This window comes from Dermacentor andersoni, chromosome 3 (assembly GCF_023375885.2).
Source record: "Dermacentor andersoni chromosome 3, qqDerAnde1_hic_scaffold, whole genome shotgun sequence".
Taxonomy (NCBI): domain Eukaryota; kingdom Metazoa; phylum Arthropoda; class Arachnida; order Ixodida; family Ixodidae; genus Dermacentor; species Dermacentor andersoni.
This window is the reverse complement of record NC_092816.1, coordinates 138,813,240-138,826,086: the sequence shown is the minus strand read 5'-3', so window position 1 is coordinate 138,826,086 and position 12,847 is coordinate 138,813,240.

Sequence of the window (12,847 nt, the reverse complement as noted above, 5' to 3'; positions counted from 1 at the left end):
TAAGAACTGTAACCAGCAGCTAAAGAAGCTTTATTCAACGCGTCATTCTAGAGCCCTCGCCCACTCATTAACCCAAGACTCATGGCAAGGAAACCACGGAGGATATTGCTCCATTGAAGCATGACATAAATTATGACTGAGTGTTAACCTTTCTGTAGCTTTCATGACTGTTTTTTGTGAAGAAAGAGGAATGGAAGTAGAAGAAATGCTGCTGGTGGTAACCGAACCCACAAATTTGACATGATGCATGCAGCGCTGCACCAATTCATCTAGCCATGGCTGTCTTTCCCTCCTGGTAGCCAAACCCCCCATATTTCATATGAAACACGCAGTACTGTACGAATTCATCTAGCCACAACTGTCTTTCCATCCAATTCACTTGGTATTTGTATACCCGCATAAAATGTAGCGCTGGTAGTGTTAGGGTTCGTGTTGTTAGCCAGAATAAAGAAAATGGGCTCAGGGCTGCAATGTCGACATTGCCATTGAATATTTAAATTTCGAGGTCATGAGTGAACTGTAATTCAGAACTAGTCAACGATGTATCAGTGATAAAAACATTTCGAACCAACAATGCCATATACACTGCTAAACACTTAAAAAGGCACTACACCATTTGGACATTGTTCACTGCCCCAATGCAAAGCTTTAGGAAAACAATTTTTTCCCCTCGGTTATCGAGAGTTTTCAAGGGGAACTACGCAGCAACTAAGTTATAATCATGAATAAAACAACAAAAAACTTGTTTTGATTATAGACACCTCCCGCTTGCCTTAGTGACATAACCGCATGAGAATGGAGGGTACTATGCTTTCTAATTAACATTGTGCTTACCATTCATATTGCAATACAAGGTTGGGAAAAATGCATGACCGAACATAATTGAGACATTTACTGTGGAAGGAATACTCATTAAGTACATTCTATCCCAGCTTTATTTACATCTGGCATAGGTTGGCAAGCTGGTGCATGAGTCGACTCACTCAGACTGATCTCGAAAGTGAGTCTCAGTGAGTCCGACTGAGTCGAATTTCTGTAGGTCTTAGCCCGAATGAACCTGGCTGAATAGAATTTTGGTGAGTGTGAGTGAGTTCTCATTATTTTGCTGACCAATGCATCCAGGTAATTGTTGTGACTTACATTGTCCGAGATGACGAATTGTAGGCAGTCCATTCAATTTTCTTTTGAAGATTGTCAGGCATGCCTCCTGCTGTAATATTTCAGAGGTGTGCAGCAATGTCAATGGGCGGCGGAGGCAGTGTGTATGTTGACAATTCCTTGTGCCGTCTTTTGACTGAATTGTCCACATGTCCAGCTGCGCTATCAGACAGCATTAAAAAGAGAAGTATTCATTGAAATCAACAAACTCCAGTGCTAGAAAAACATGTGGTATCACAGACTATCACTTCACATGCTCAAATTTACCTACTATATAGTTAGTGACGAGCTAAGACTACAGGAAGGGCTCTTGATAAATATGGGAACATTTGCCATGGCAAATGGAGCCCATTGCTTTTCAAGGATAATGATATACGAACAGAAAAAATCACTGACTGAGACAACTGACTCATTAAAGCATGAATGGGCTGTTAAAACCAAATTTAAAGAGGAATTTTATCACCCTCTATACAGATACCTCCTTACCAACACACCATGATCCCTCCCCCTTTTCGCATTGGTTCCATGCACAAGGAAGGCGCATTATTGGTCCCTTCACAGACATTGGTACCATGAGCAAAAAGTTCCCCCACCAAGGTGAAATAAGCAACCATAGTGACGCACCTGCAAACATTCTCTGAGGAAAACTTGTTGCTAGCTACATCGTCTACAGAGTTATTGCTTTGTGAAGGGCAAATACTGGACCATAAATTGCCAAGTCCAGACTAGCATTGTCTTGGGACCAGAAGCAGAAAACAAAGGCAGGGCAGATAAAGGCCAAGGATGATTTGATAGAACAAAAATATACTAGAACATTCTGGTTCTCAAATACACAAACTAGACCGCTTGTATTTATCCAAACATTATTGACTCCCTATCACATTTCTGGTGGCTAATGAATTAATATTTCACTGAATGTATTTTTTCTGACAACTTCTAGGTGTCTTTGCTTATAAGCTTCTTTTGTGAAACATGGCTATTATTTCAAACAGGAAGTCAAATTTTCCCTCAGCATTACATAAATCTGAGCTACTGAGATAGATACAAATGTCAAGGTCGGATAAGACTTTGAAAGGTGATATGGAAGGATTGAGGAGTCACAAACATGATTGTGCTTCTTAAGCTCTTCATATATCACAGTTATATTTGGGCTGTCTAAACTGCACAAAATTTTTAAGATATATGTTGCAGCTTTTTGTTTTTATGTTCTCATAAGTACACCTCATTTGTCATATCTATTAGTAGCAGAGCATTCCAATATTTAACAAGGACAGTGGTATGCTATAAAAGTGGAACTAGGACTCTATAAATACATACGAATATTAGGTGGAAAAAACGTTTTATTTTTACAGTGGAATTGCCCCTATGGCATGTATTTATTTGTTTACTAAATTCCCATGAGCTTATTCCCCAAAGTTAAGATACAACTAGGGGCAGAAAAAAGCTTTAAGACAGGAATGAGTGTCACTTGCTACTACTTTATTGAAAGCAAACAGGATCATATTTATAGGTGAAGGTGGCCATGTGCGCACATACGTTTGCACGCAATACTAAAACAAGTTTGCATTATTATTCAGTCATAGAGTACAGAAACTGTCGTTCTGTTGAGTTCAAGCCACAGATGTATCACTGACATAGACATCACATTTCATGTTGATGAAACAGGCCTCCATTAATTCCCATGCAAACAATCTTTGCTTTTACCAAGAATGCGGATATGGAAAAGATATGGCTCACACGTGCGGTAATTGCAGTGCATAGGCAAATGTGCATTAATCTTATTCCTGGCAGACAGCTCATGTTCCCTTGCCAAATCGTTGATGCAACAGCCTGTCTGGCTGATATGCACCCTGCCGCAATTAAGTGGAATTTCGTACACCATACCGACCGCGCAAGTCACATATGGCCTTCTATGATTTTTACCACAAAGGGTCAGCTTCTGTGGGTCTGAGATGCGTGGGCACAGGCCAGTAAGCTTCCGTGGAGCCAAGAAAATAATAGGTACTTTGTACCTGCTGGCCACTTTCTTTAAATCGTGGGCCACTTCATGCGTGTACGGAACAACATGCAGCCTTTTCTCCACTAGTGCCTTGGCAATGGGCATCCAAGCGTTCTTTTTGGCTGTGACGCTCGCCTCCTTAAATCATGGGTTTGCAGAACTGCAATATTTCTATCTCAGCTATTAATGAGCCAATTTGAAAATTCTTGCAGTAGAATGCTCCCAAGAGGGCACCTAACAACTTCCAGCATATAATTCAATTAGCTATGTGGCCTGGTGGGGGGCTCTTTAAAGTACTGCTCAAATACCGGTATTATAGCTTTCCAGCATACGCCAGGTTTTAATGTTATACAGAGGTATTGCATGAGTACCGATTAAATAAGATCGGGTGCATACGGCTTTTTTGGTGCCTCTGGTGCTTCGGAGTGGCTTGGGGAGACAACCAAGTTAATCAATGCTCCATCACACACCGTCGTGCTTTCACCCATGTCGACGTAGCACTGGAACCGGTCGTTGGAAGATCTGAAAGCACACCCAGATGGTTTATCAATAGTTTTGCACATTCGAAGTGCAGTTGTGGACACTGAACAGGCATTGATTAATTAAACAGCCTTTTTTTATGGTTGCTGTACTGTCCCAAACAGGTTTGTTATTTAGAGCCATCACAGCACAGCACAGCACTAATCCTGCTGCCCATATGTGAGCTAAGTACAGGACGCATTAAGCTAACAAGGCTAAGCTTATTTATGCAATGTCAGCAACCATCAGTGTATAAGAACAGATGATTTCACAAAGATAGAACCATATTGCTGATTGCCCAAGGTTTTCATAGTCCTATTGCTGAAAATTACAGCAATTTTTTTTCCTCAGTTGGTTCAATTTGACTTCATTGCTGCGTGAATGTTGCGGCGCACAAATGACGACAAAGATTGAACAGGCAAACGACAAGTCCGTTTTCCTTGTCTTGCCTGTTTTATTGGTTAAACGCTGCAGAAATTTGCAGAATATGGCATACTGCGACCAGTTATGCTAACTAAAGCACCATTACATTGACCGAAGCTGTTACTACTCCCTCTCCTACCAGATAGGGAAGCGATTGCACACCTGACCTCAATATCAGTAGTAAACCAACTGCTCAAGTTTTCAGAAGATGGAAGTCCTGAAAAGCCTAGTTTCCTTGCGGCTTCTCGACACGGCGCAAGTATGCGCTACACTTCTCAATTTAAGGTCAAGTGCATTGGCTGCGACGAAACAAAAATATTAGTAGTTGGCAGCACAGTGAAGTGACACAGAGCGATTTCGTAACACTCGATCTGTCAGTTCAACGCGCGGCAACCGAACAGTTATTAATCGTGCTCAACATTTCCGCTACGCATACTGTTGCTACTTTGCCCATATGAACCAAACAATGACCAAATCCTCTTTGCGCTCCATAACGCGCAGTACATTTACGCTCACCTGTATTAGAAGGTCGTTGCCTGTCATCAGGCACACGAACCCTCCCGTACGCAAGTTTCGTGGAGGTTGGCGAGTTTCCGGGCGCCTGTGAGCTTCACGATTTTCTTTGATGGTGCCTGCGAAACGAGGCAAGCCGCTTCTTCCGCACCAGTCGACGAGCGTTCAGTTGAAGCCGGATCGGACGACATGCTGCCACCGCTGTCAGGTTTGACAGGCGCAACGCAAGCAAGATGCAAACCGCTCCTTCCGCACCAGTTGTCGAGCGTTCAGTTGAAGGCGGATCGGACGCCATACTGCCACCGCGGTCGGGTTTCACAGGCGCGACGCAAGCAAGAGGCAAACCGCTCCTTCTGCATCAGTCGGCGGGCGTTCAGTTGAAGGTGGATCGGACGACATGCTGCCACCGCTGTCAGATTTCACAGGCGCAACACAAGCAAGAGAGGAATGCCACTCGCGTTTAGATACTTGTTCACCGCCGTAGAGTGCAAGGTGCCGTCAGTGCCATCCCCGCGCTAACCCGCGCTTCTCACAGAGTTGCCACGGCACATTAAAAAATAGTAGTAGCTTTTTCGCGAATTCAGTAGAAATCAGTAGATCTTTAATTTCAATTTTTGCACTCAGTTTATGAGCCCACAAATTCAGCGCTTATATTAGTACTCTGTTGAAGTATTGTAACTTCCAGGAAATAGTACAAAAATTGACCCCGAGATTCTTAGCGATACTTTTGAAAAACCCGGGGATCTAGAGAGCCATTGTTGAGCACGAAATTAAAAACAGCGAAGCCCTCCGATGGCCTATTCAAAGGCGTCAGATGGTAGTTAGGAGCCGCCGTGGTTGCTCAGTGGCTATGGTGTTTGGCTGCTGAGCACGAGGTCGCGGGATCAAATCCTGGCCAAGGCGGCCGCATTTCGATGGAGGCGAAATGCGAAAACACCCGTGTACTTAGATTTAGGTGCACGTTAAAGATCCCCAGGTGGTCGAAATTTCCGGAGTCCTCCACTACGGCGTGCCTCATAATCAGAAAGTGGTTTTGGCACGTAAAACCCCATAATTTAATTTCTTTATGGTAGTTAGTTCGTGAAAGCCTTAGAGTATAGTATCTTCAGACAGGGGTAATTGGAGATCGCTGGGAGAGGCCTCCATAGGCCTCCGTGCTGCAGTGCACATAAATATAGGTTGGTGATGATGATGATGATGATAATGGTGGTTTCATAGTTGTGGGGTTCGGTAGTGCAGCCACTTCCACAAATTCATCGCCTCACCTTTTCCCATAGAGCATAGAAACTCTATGCCTTTTTCCCCACTTTGCTCAAAGACAGAGGTAGCGCCACGTTTGAGAGTCTGGAAATGCAAGAATGTATGTTAACCTCGGAGCCAACCACGTTTTTTTTTCTCTCGCTAGGTGGCATTACATTAATATAACCTCTGTAACCTCTATGACCATCCATCCATCCATCCATTCTCTGTACTGAAAAAGTTGCAGATTTCGCTTTCGTTTCAGTAGAAAAGCAAGAAAATCAGCAGATTCAAGCGCTTTATCATTGAATCAGCAGAAAACTTTAAATATCAGTAGATCTACTGATAAATCAGCAGCCGTGGTATCACTGGCTTGTCATAGTTGCGAATCCAAAGTCGAAGTAAATACGAAAGCCATAAGTCATGTGCTGGGTCCTGAATATTTCGCTGCGCGCGTTCGCAAAACATTTTTCGCTCACCGCTGCACTATCCTTGCTCAAATTTGGCAGAACGACCACATTTTGGTGTCTACTTCGTTTAGTATAACACTTAGCACAGTTAATTGTCTGATTTTTTTTCAATGCAAACTTACCGGCGCTCTTAAAAATGCGAGCTGCTGCGGCGACGGTACAAGCATAAACTTGTATCGCCGCCTGTCGTCAGCTGCAGAAAGCAGCATATCAGGGAGCGCTGCCGCGTGTTGCCTGCTCCTAGAACAGGCGACCGTCCAACGTAAGACGCTGCTTTTTAAAGCTGACGGCAGGCGGCGACACAGGTTTATGCTTGCGCCGTTACGACAGCTGTTTGCAGCCTCATGGGCGCAGGCAAACTTGTGTTTTTTTTCTTACAAACAAGGAACTTAACTGTGCCAGGTGTAAAGTCGAGGCCAAAATGCGATCGCTCTTCAAAAATTGAGCAAGAACAGAGCAGCGGTTTGCACGTTTTCGCACAGGGGTTTGCAGAACAGTACACAAAGTTTGCACGTTCCGTCGTGGCCGCAATAATTGTACAAACAGACCACAACGTTTTTAGATTCTAAATCTAAAACGTTGACAGACCACCACGACCCACAGAAGCCTTCGTACGAGGCAATACCCCTCTAAAGGGCACTGCTTCACAGAAGTTGTGCCTTTTCGGACTGTTACCTTAGATTTTCGCTTCTAAAATTCTAGAGGGAAACGAAGGCTGGGAGGTTTACCTCCTATTCAGAGAAGTTGTAGGCATGCTTTTGTCTGATGAGCTTCCCCTAGAGTCTCTTGTTTATATGGGGGTGAAAATTCAAGGATTTCTCCGTTCATTCGTTACCCGCTACTCAGAAGCCCGCATAATCCCTAAGTTACATTAGCTTGTGCACTACCCACGCATGATCGCTCTTTTCGGACCACTCAAACAAATCTGGCGCATGAGGTTCAAGGCATCAAAGATGAAAAACTTCAAAAACATATGTAAAACACTTGCAGAGCTTCACCAACTTTCGCAAAGCTATGAATTCCGTGAGATTGTCTTCAACCAACGCCACACCATGCCAGGCCTGAAAGCTGTGCGAAGATCTGTTTGACATACGTGCATTGAGGAGCACCTGCCTGCAGGTAACGTATGGCAGGCAAAGTCAGTCACTATGCCGCAAATGACATATTATGTGGGAGATGTGCTTTTAATAGCCAAGGGAGACGAAATTGACTGATGGGGTTTTACGTGCCAAAACCACTTTCCGATTATGAGGCACTTGTAGTGGAGGACTCCGGAAATTTCGACCACCTGGGGTTCTTTAATGTGCACGTAAATCTAAGTACACGGGTGTTTTCGCATTTCGCCGCCATCGAAATGCGGCCGCCGTGGCCGGGATTCGATCCCGCGACCTCGTGCTCAGCAGCCCAACACCATAGCCACTGAGCAACCACGACGGGTAAGGCAGACGACACACAATTTGCACAGATTGCAGGTATTTTTGCGGCTCAGGATGAGGTTCTGTTCTTGTTAGACAAGATGGGACTTCTTGAATTCAGGAGACATCGATAAGCATTTAAGATATCTAAACGCAATGTAGTCTGTGCGGCGCAGCCAGAAGATGAGGTATTACCTGAGTTCCTCGATCTTTATCTGGCAGGGAAAGTGGTACCCAGATGTGAATAGTGTTGTTTCATTAAAAAATAGTAATATTTGCTTAGCTTTGTGTTATGAACTCTAAGTGGTGTACTTCACAGTTTGTGTTCTGTTGACATTGTGTCTATATTCGTGTTGTATTTTTTTCTTGTTTTTTTCCATTCTGTGCATGGTCAATCAATATTCATGCACTCCCCCCCTCCCCCTTACGGTATCTTTATATACAAGATACATATCACTGTACAGTGTGTTGCATAATTATACCAACCAGTGTTATTACTTATGGAGTTTGGCGTTGTGCCATCCTGCTTCAATTATTTCTTACTGAATGATTAAAAAAACAATTTGACTTTCTTGCTACGCTGATTATGCAGTAATACAGCACTGCATGAAACACATTTTACTTTTTGCGGCTATAGAGTTGAACTCGGATAGTTACATATTATGCTGTCTTCTTTGGTATAGTCAATCAGTTATTTGATTAAGTGAACCAACGAATCCACATTCGTTGCAACCTATAACATCATATGTGCTTTTCACTGACTCCCTTCAAGCACCATGAGAGTCATCAATTTCATGAGTCATTCCTGACTTCGTTTTGTGACTACCCTTGGAAAAAAAAGGTAGTCAGCGACTGAAAAAAGAGAGTCGAGGTAGTCGTGACCCTCTTTTGACTTTCTTTTTTTTAAGAGTGCAGACACTTCCGATGGAAGACGAAATGGGCAGAACGGAGAGAGCGTTGTCACGAGAAGTATCGAATGGAACGAGACAACGCGGGACTCCACGGGCCGCTGCCGCGTGCCGCAAAACGTGACTGTGGACTTGCCCGCACGCGTCTGCCGCGCGGGCGCTTGTCGCGCGCGTTTTTGTCGCTAGTGTGGGCGCACCAGTAGAAGTCAGGCGCGCGCGGCCGAATGGGAGCAACACGCTCGACCGGTTGCCCTGGCAACCGAAACGGCGGTAATTTCTTCCCATGCCGCCAGCATGAAAACATATCCGCGGCAGTGTTGCCAGGTTTGGCTATATATAGCCAAATTGGGCTACAGAAAAAAAATTTTGGCGTCGACTTGGGTGAGTTGGCTACGTGGCTATATTTGGGCTACTGAAAATCTGCGACTTGGCTTTGATTGGGCTATGAGTGGCGCCTTAATCCACGCTCGAGAGGTGACTCTCATACAGTAAAACAAATCTCGAAGGCTATGTTTTAGCTGGCTGGGCCGGCTGCGCGTCTTTTTGTGTGTGCGCAAAATGCCCCCCTCCCCTCCCCCTCAGTGTATCGTTCTCTGAGCCGATGATTCTATCCTTGACACGCTTAAATTTACACCGCGCTTCACCGTGCTAACATTTTCGCCACCAATGCCGTTTCATCCTCGTCTTATCCCGACACCCAATCACCGGGCATTGGGATGAGCCTGGCAGTGGAGTGTGTTCCACAGTACACTGTACTAATAAGATGGCTAAGCTCAGAAACGGAGAGCAATAAGGTTGGGCGATCGTGGCGCCGGCATGAAAGAAGGGAAGCACCGGTAGATGACATGCTCCAGTGTGTCCATGGCGAAGGAAGGATGGGAAAAAGGGGGGAAGGAAAGGCAGGGAGGTTAACTAGTTTAGCTTAACCGGTTTGCTACCCTACACATGGGAGAGGGATGGGGATGACGAAAGATGGGGAAGGGAGAGAGAGAGAGCACATAGCACAGTACACACACATCGTCCGTTAGAGTCCATCAATCTGGTGCGGTACGTGATATCACTGTCACAGCCGCTTGTCCAATCCCGTCTCCCGCTTGTCCAATCCCTCCGTCGCCTTCACCTGCGATGTCTTCTGTCGGCAGCATGTAAAAATCGCGTCGAGGGACAATGGTCTAGTGTCAAGGTGCGCTAGAACAGATGCCAGGGACTGTCGCTGAACATTATATTCAGGACAGTCGCACAGAATGTGTTCCAGCGTCTCCTCGCAAAGACAGGCATTGCAGAGAGCGTTGTCGGCCATACCAATCCGAAATGAGTAAGATTTCGTGAAAGCCACCCCTAGCCATAAGCGATAAAGCAGAGTCGCCTGTCTTCGGCGGAGTCCAATTGGCATATAGAGATGCATCAAAGAGGGCAGGTGGTATTGACGGTTGCTCCGGTTGGTCTGGCTGTTTGGTGTGCACCGTAGAGAGGCCGTGATCTCCTGTGCAAGCACTCGAAGTCTGCTAGCTGCGTCGGATCGTGAAAGCGGTATGGCCTCTTCTTGTGCGTCTTCAAGAGCGGCCCGAGTGGCATTATCGGCGTCTTCGTTTCCAGTGATGCCGCAGGGACTTGGCAGCCACTGAAGCGTCACGTGGTGTCCTTTCTCCTGCGATGTATGGAGTAGGTATCTAATATCGAATACGAGATGGCGTCTCGTTGAAGTATCGCGCTGGGCACAGCTTTCGACCTAGTCCGCATATCTCACGGTAAGCTTTTTACTGCTATTTTCCTTTGCGTGCGAAATGAACTTTAACGCGATGACGTTAAGGGCCCCGTGTCGCGAAAAATCCGGCGTTGGCGCCATTGTCCGTGTAAGAAAAATGATCCGGAACGACGTAGGCCTTTGGCTATAGCGCATATGCATTACTGAAATAATTGATTTTCGCAAAGTAAAACGCGTCAGAAAATTCGTTAAGTACGACCTAAACTCAACCTACAGACATAGCAGCGTCGAATTGTAATTTGGATATACGAGAAAACATATTTTTGTTACGCGGAACCTCGAACACAAACCCCTTTTCCATCTGCCGCTCGACGTCTTAGTAGGAGGGCGATCATTTGGGCTAGTTGGTTTTCCATGGGAATGTGCCGTGCAGTGCGAAGCGGGAAAGGGGACACAGGAAAAAACGAGGACAAGCGGTTACTGCGAAGTAAGAGCGGCGCGCCCCCTTGGTTCCATTCAACACCATCCAGATGGCACTCGCCTCCGTGGCAGCGGCGGCGCCTGCCGTGCGAATGGAATGAAAAAAAAAAAAGAACCAGAAAACTCGCCTTCGTGCATATTGTTCTCCTCCAGCGTGTGCAGGTAAACATTATGGTTGCATAGGCTGCAGTTGCCGGGAAGCGTAAGAAGCAGTCAGGGATCTTTGAGTGCTATCACGTTCCACTCTTAAATGTGAATATTAAAGAGCTGAGAACCAATTTTCATGGTACCTATTTTTTAATGCAATGGAAAGTTCACCGGTCAGAGTGTGTTATCAAGTAGTGGTAATGCGGAAAACGCCGTGGAACATTTTTATCAGAATGTTTTTATCTGCAGTGAGGATGTAGTCTTTCACTGTCAGTTTGCTGAAAGCGGTGATAGGTGAGTGCGATAGTGATTCTACGCCGGCATTAGTGGGAGGCAGACGACAAGTGCGGCAGTAATTGTGACAAAGTATTTCGTCTAGCAATTCGACGTTCCTGCGATTCATGTTTTCCGAAGTGTTAAGTACTTCCGCGGTAATAGCTACGTGTTTTCATTGTTTCCTGTCCAACTGCTTTGGTATTTAAACAGGCAAAGCGAAACCAATCGGATTGAAAACGAAACGACGATTTTACACGTGATACGCAGTTCAGCGTGTTGCCGTAGCCATGCGTGTGCTTTTGATTTTTATAGCATAGAATAAAGCGCAAGTCTCTAATATTAAAGCAACTGCAATTTTGAGAAATAATTATTTTGTTATTAATAACAGCCGACTTAGTTACAGTAATCTCATAGAATACATCCTAACTAACAGGATTTAATTGCCAGGCCTTGCCACTTACTGCCCTTTGAGATTTTCTTTGCCAACTTAAAATTATAATCCCTACTTCAATCCCGAGCAATGTGCCTATTTCTATCATCATAAATCATGATCAGTTCATTTCCATCAACATCTCACAACACTTTCTGGCCAGTTGTCCTCAAGCATCCTCCCAGTTTTTTTGTTCGCGCTTACATTTTATGGCGTTTTTCACTGGTCGATTCGGAGCAGGATTTCTTGCTCCGCGGCAAAGTATCCGAATTTCACTGGTCGATCTAGAGCGGGTTCGCGCGTTCCACTGGTCGTTTCGGATCAACTCGCTCCGCGCCGGATCGCTCGCGCTTGCTCCGCCGCCGAGGCGCGGATTCGGGCGGAAATAGCTCGCGTCACTTCGGTCTTCAAGCGAAATCGGTACCCGGTTGGTACGCACAACATTGTGTTGCTTCGCAAGATGGCTGCGTTCGGTGCTGCGGCAGAGCTGGCGTTTAGCGATGAGAGCTCGGACGACAGCGATTACGAGGTGACGCAGGTGCTGTACGAAGCCTTCTATGCACGTTGTCCATGCACAGTCCTTGCGGGCGCGACATGCAAATGACGGACTCTGTAACTACCGCGGTCAATTTACGCACGGGGGACGGCGACTTTAGTTGCCGTGGAAACGTACAGAGCGGAAGTTGGGCATGGTTTCCGGAACAGGTTTCTGTCACGCGTACGCAGACTTCCTGTGTGATCCTGCGCGGAGCATTTTTGCGCTCCGCTGGCCGACTCGGATTTGTGAAACCCGAGCGCTCGCTCGAGGATTTCGGCGGCCGCTCCAGATCGACCAGTGAAAAACGCCATTAGATTCATTTCGATAAGTTCTCCCTCAGGAGCGATTCGCTGGAACTTGAGTTTCCGGGGCCAACAAAAAAGTTTTCTGTGTGCAAGTATCTGCTTAGTGGCTATGGGGTTGGGCTGCTGAGCACGAGGTCGCGGGATCGAATCCCGGCCACGGCGGCCGCATTTCAATGGGGGCGAAATGCTGAAAACCCGTGTACTTGGATTTATGTGCACGTTAAAGAACCCCAGGTGGTCGAAATTTCCGGAGTCCTCTACTAAGGCGTGCCTCATAATCAAAAAGTGGTTTTGGCACGTAAAACCGCATAATTTAATTTTT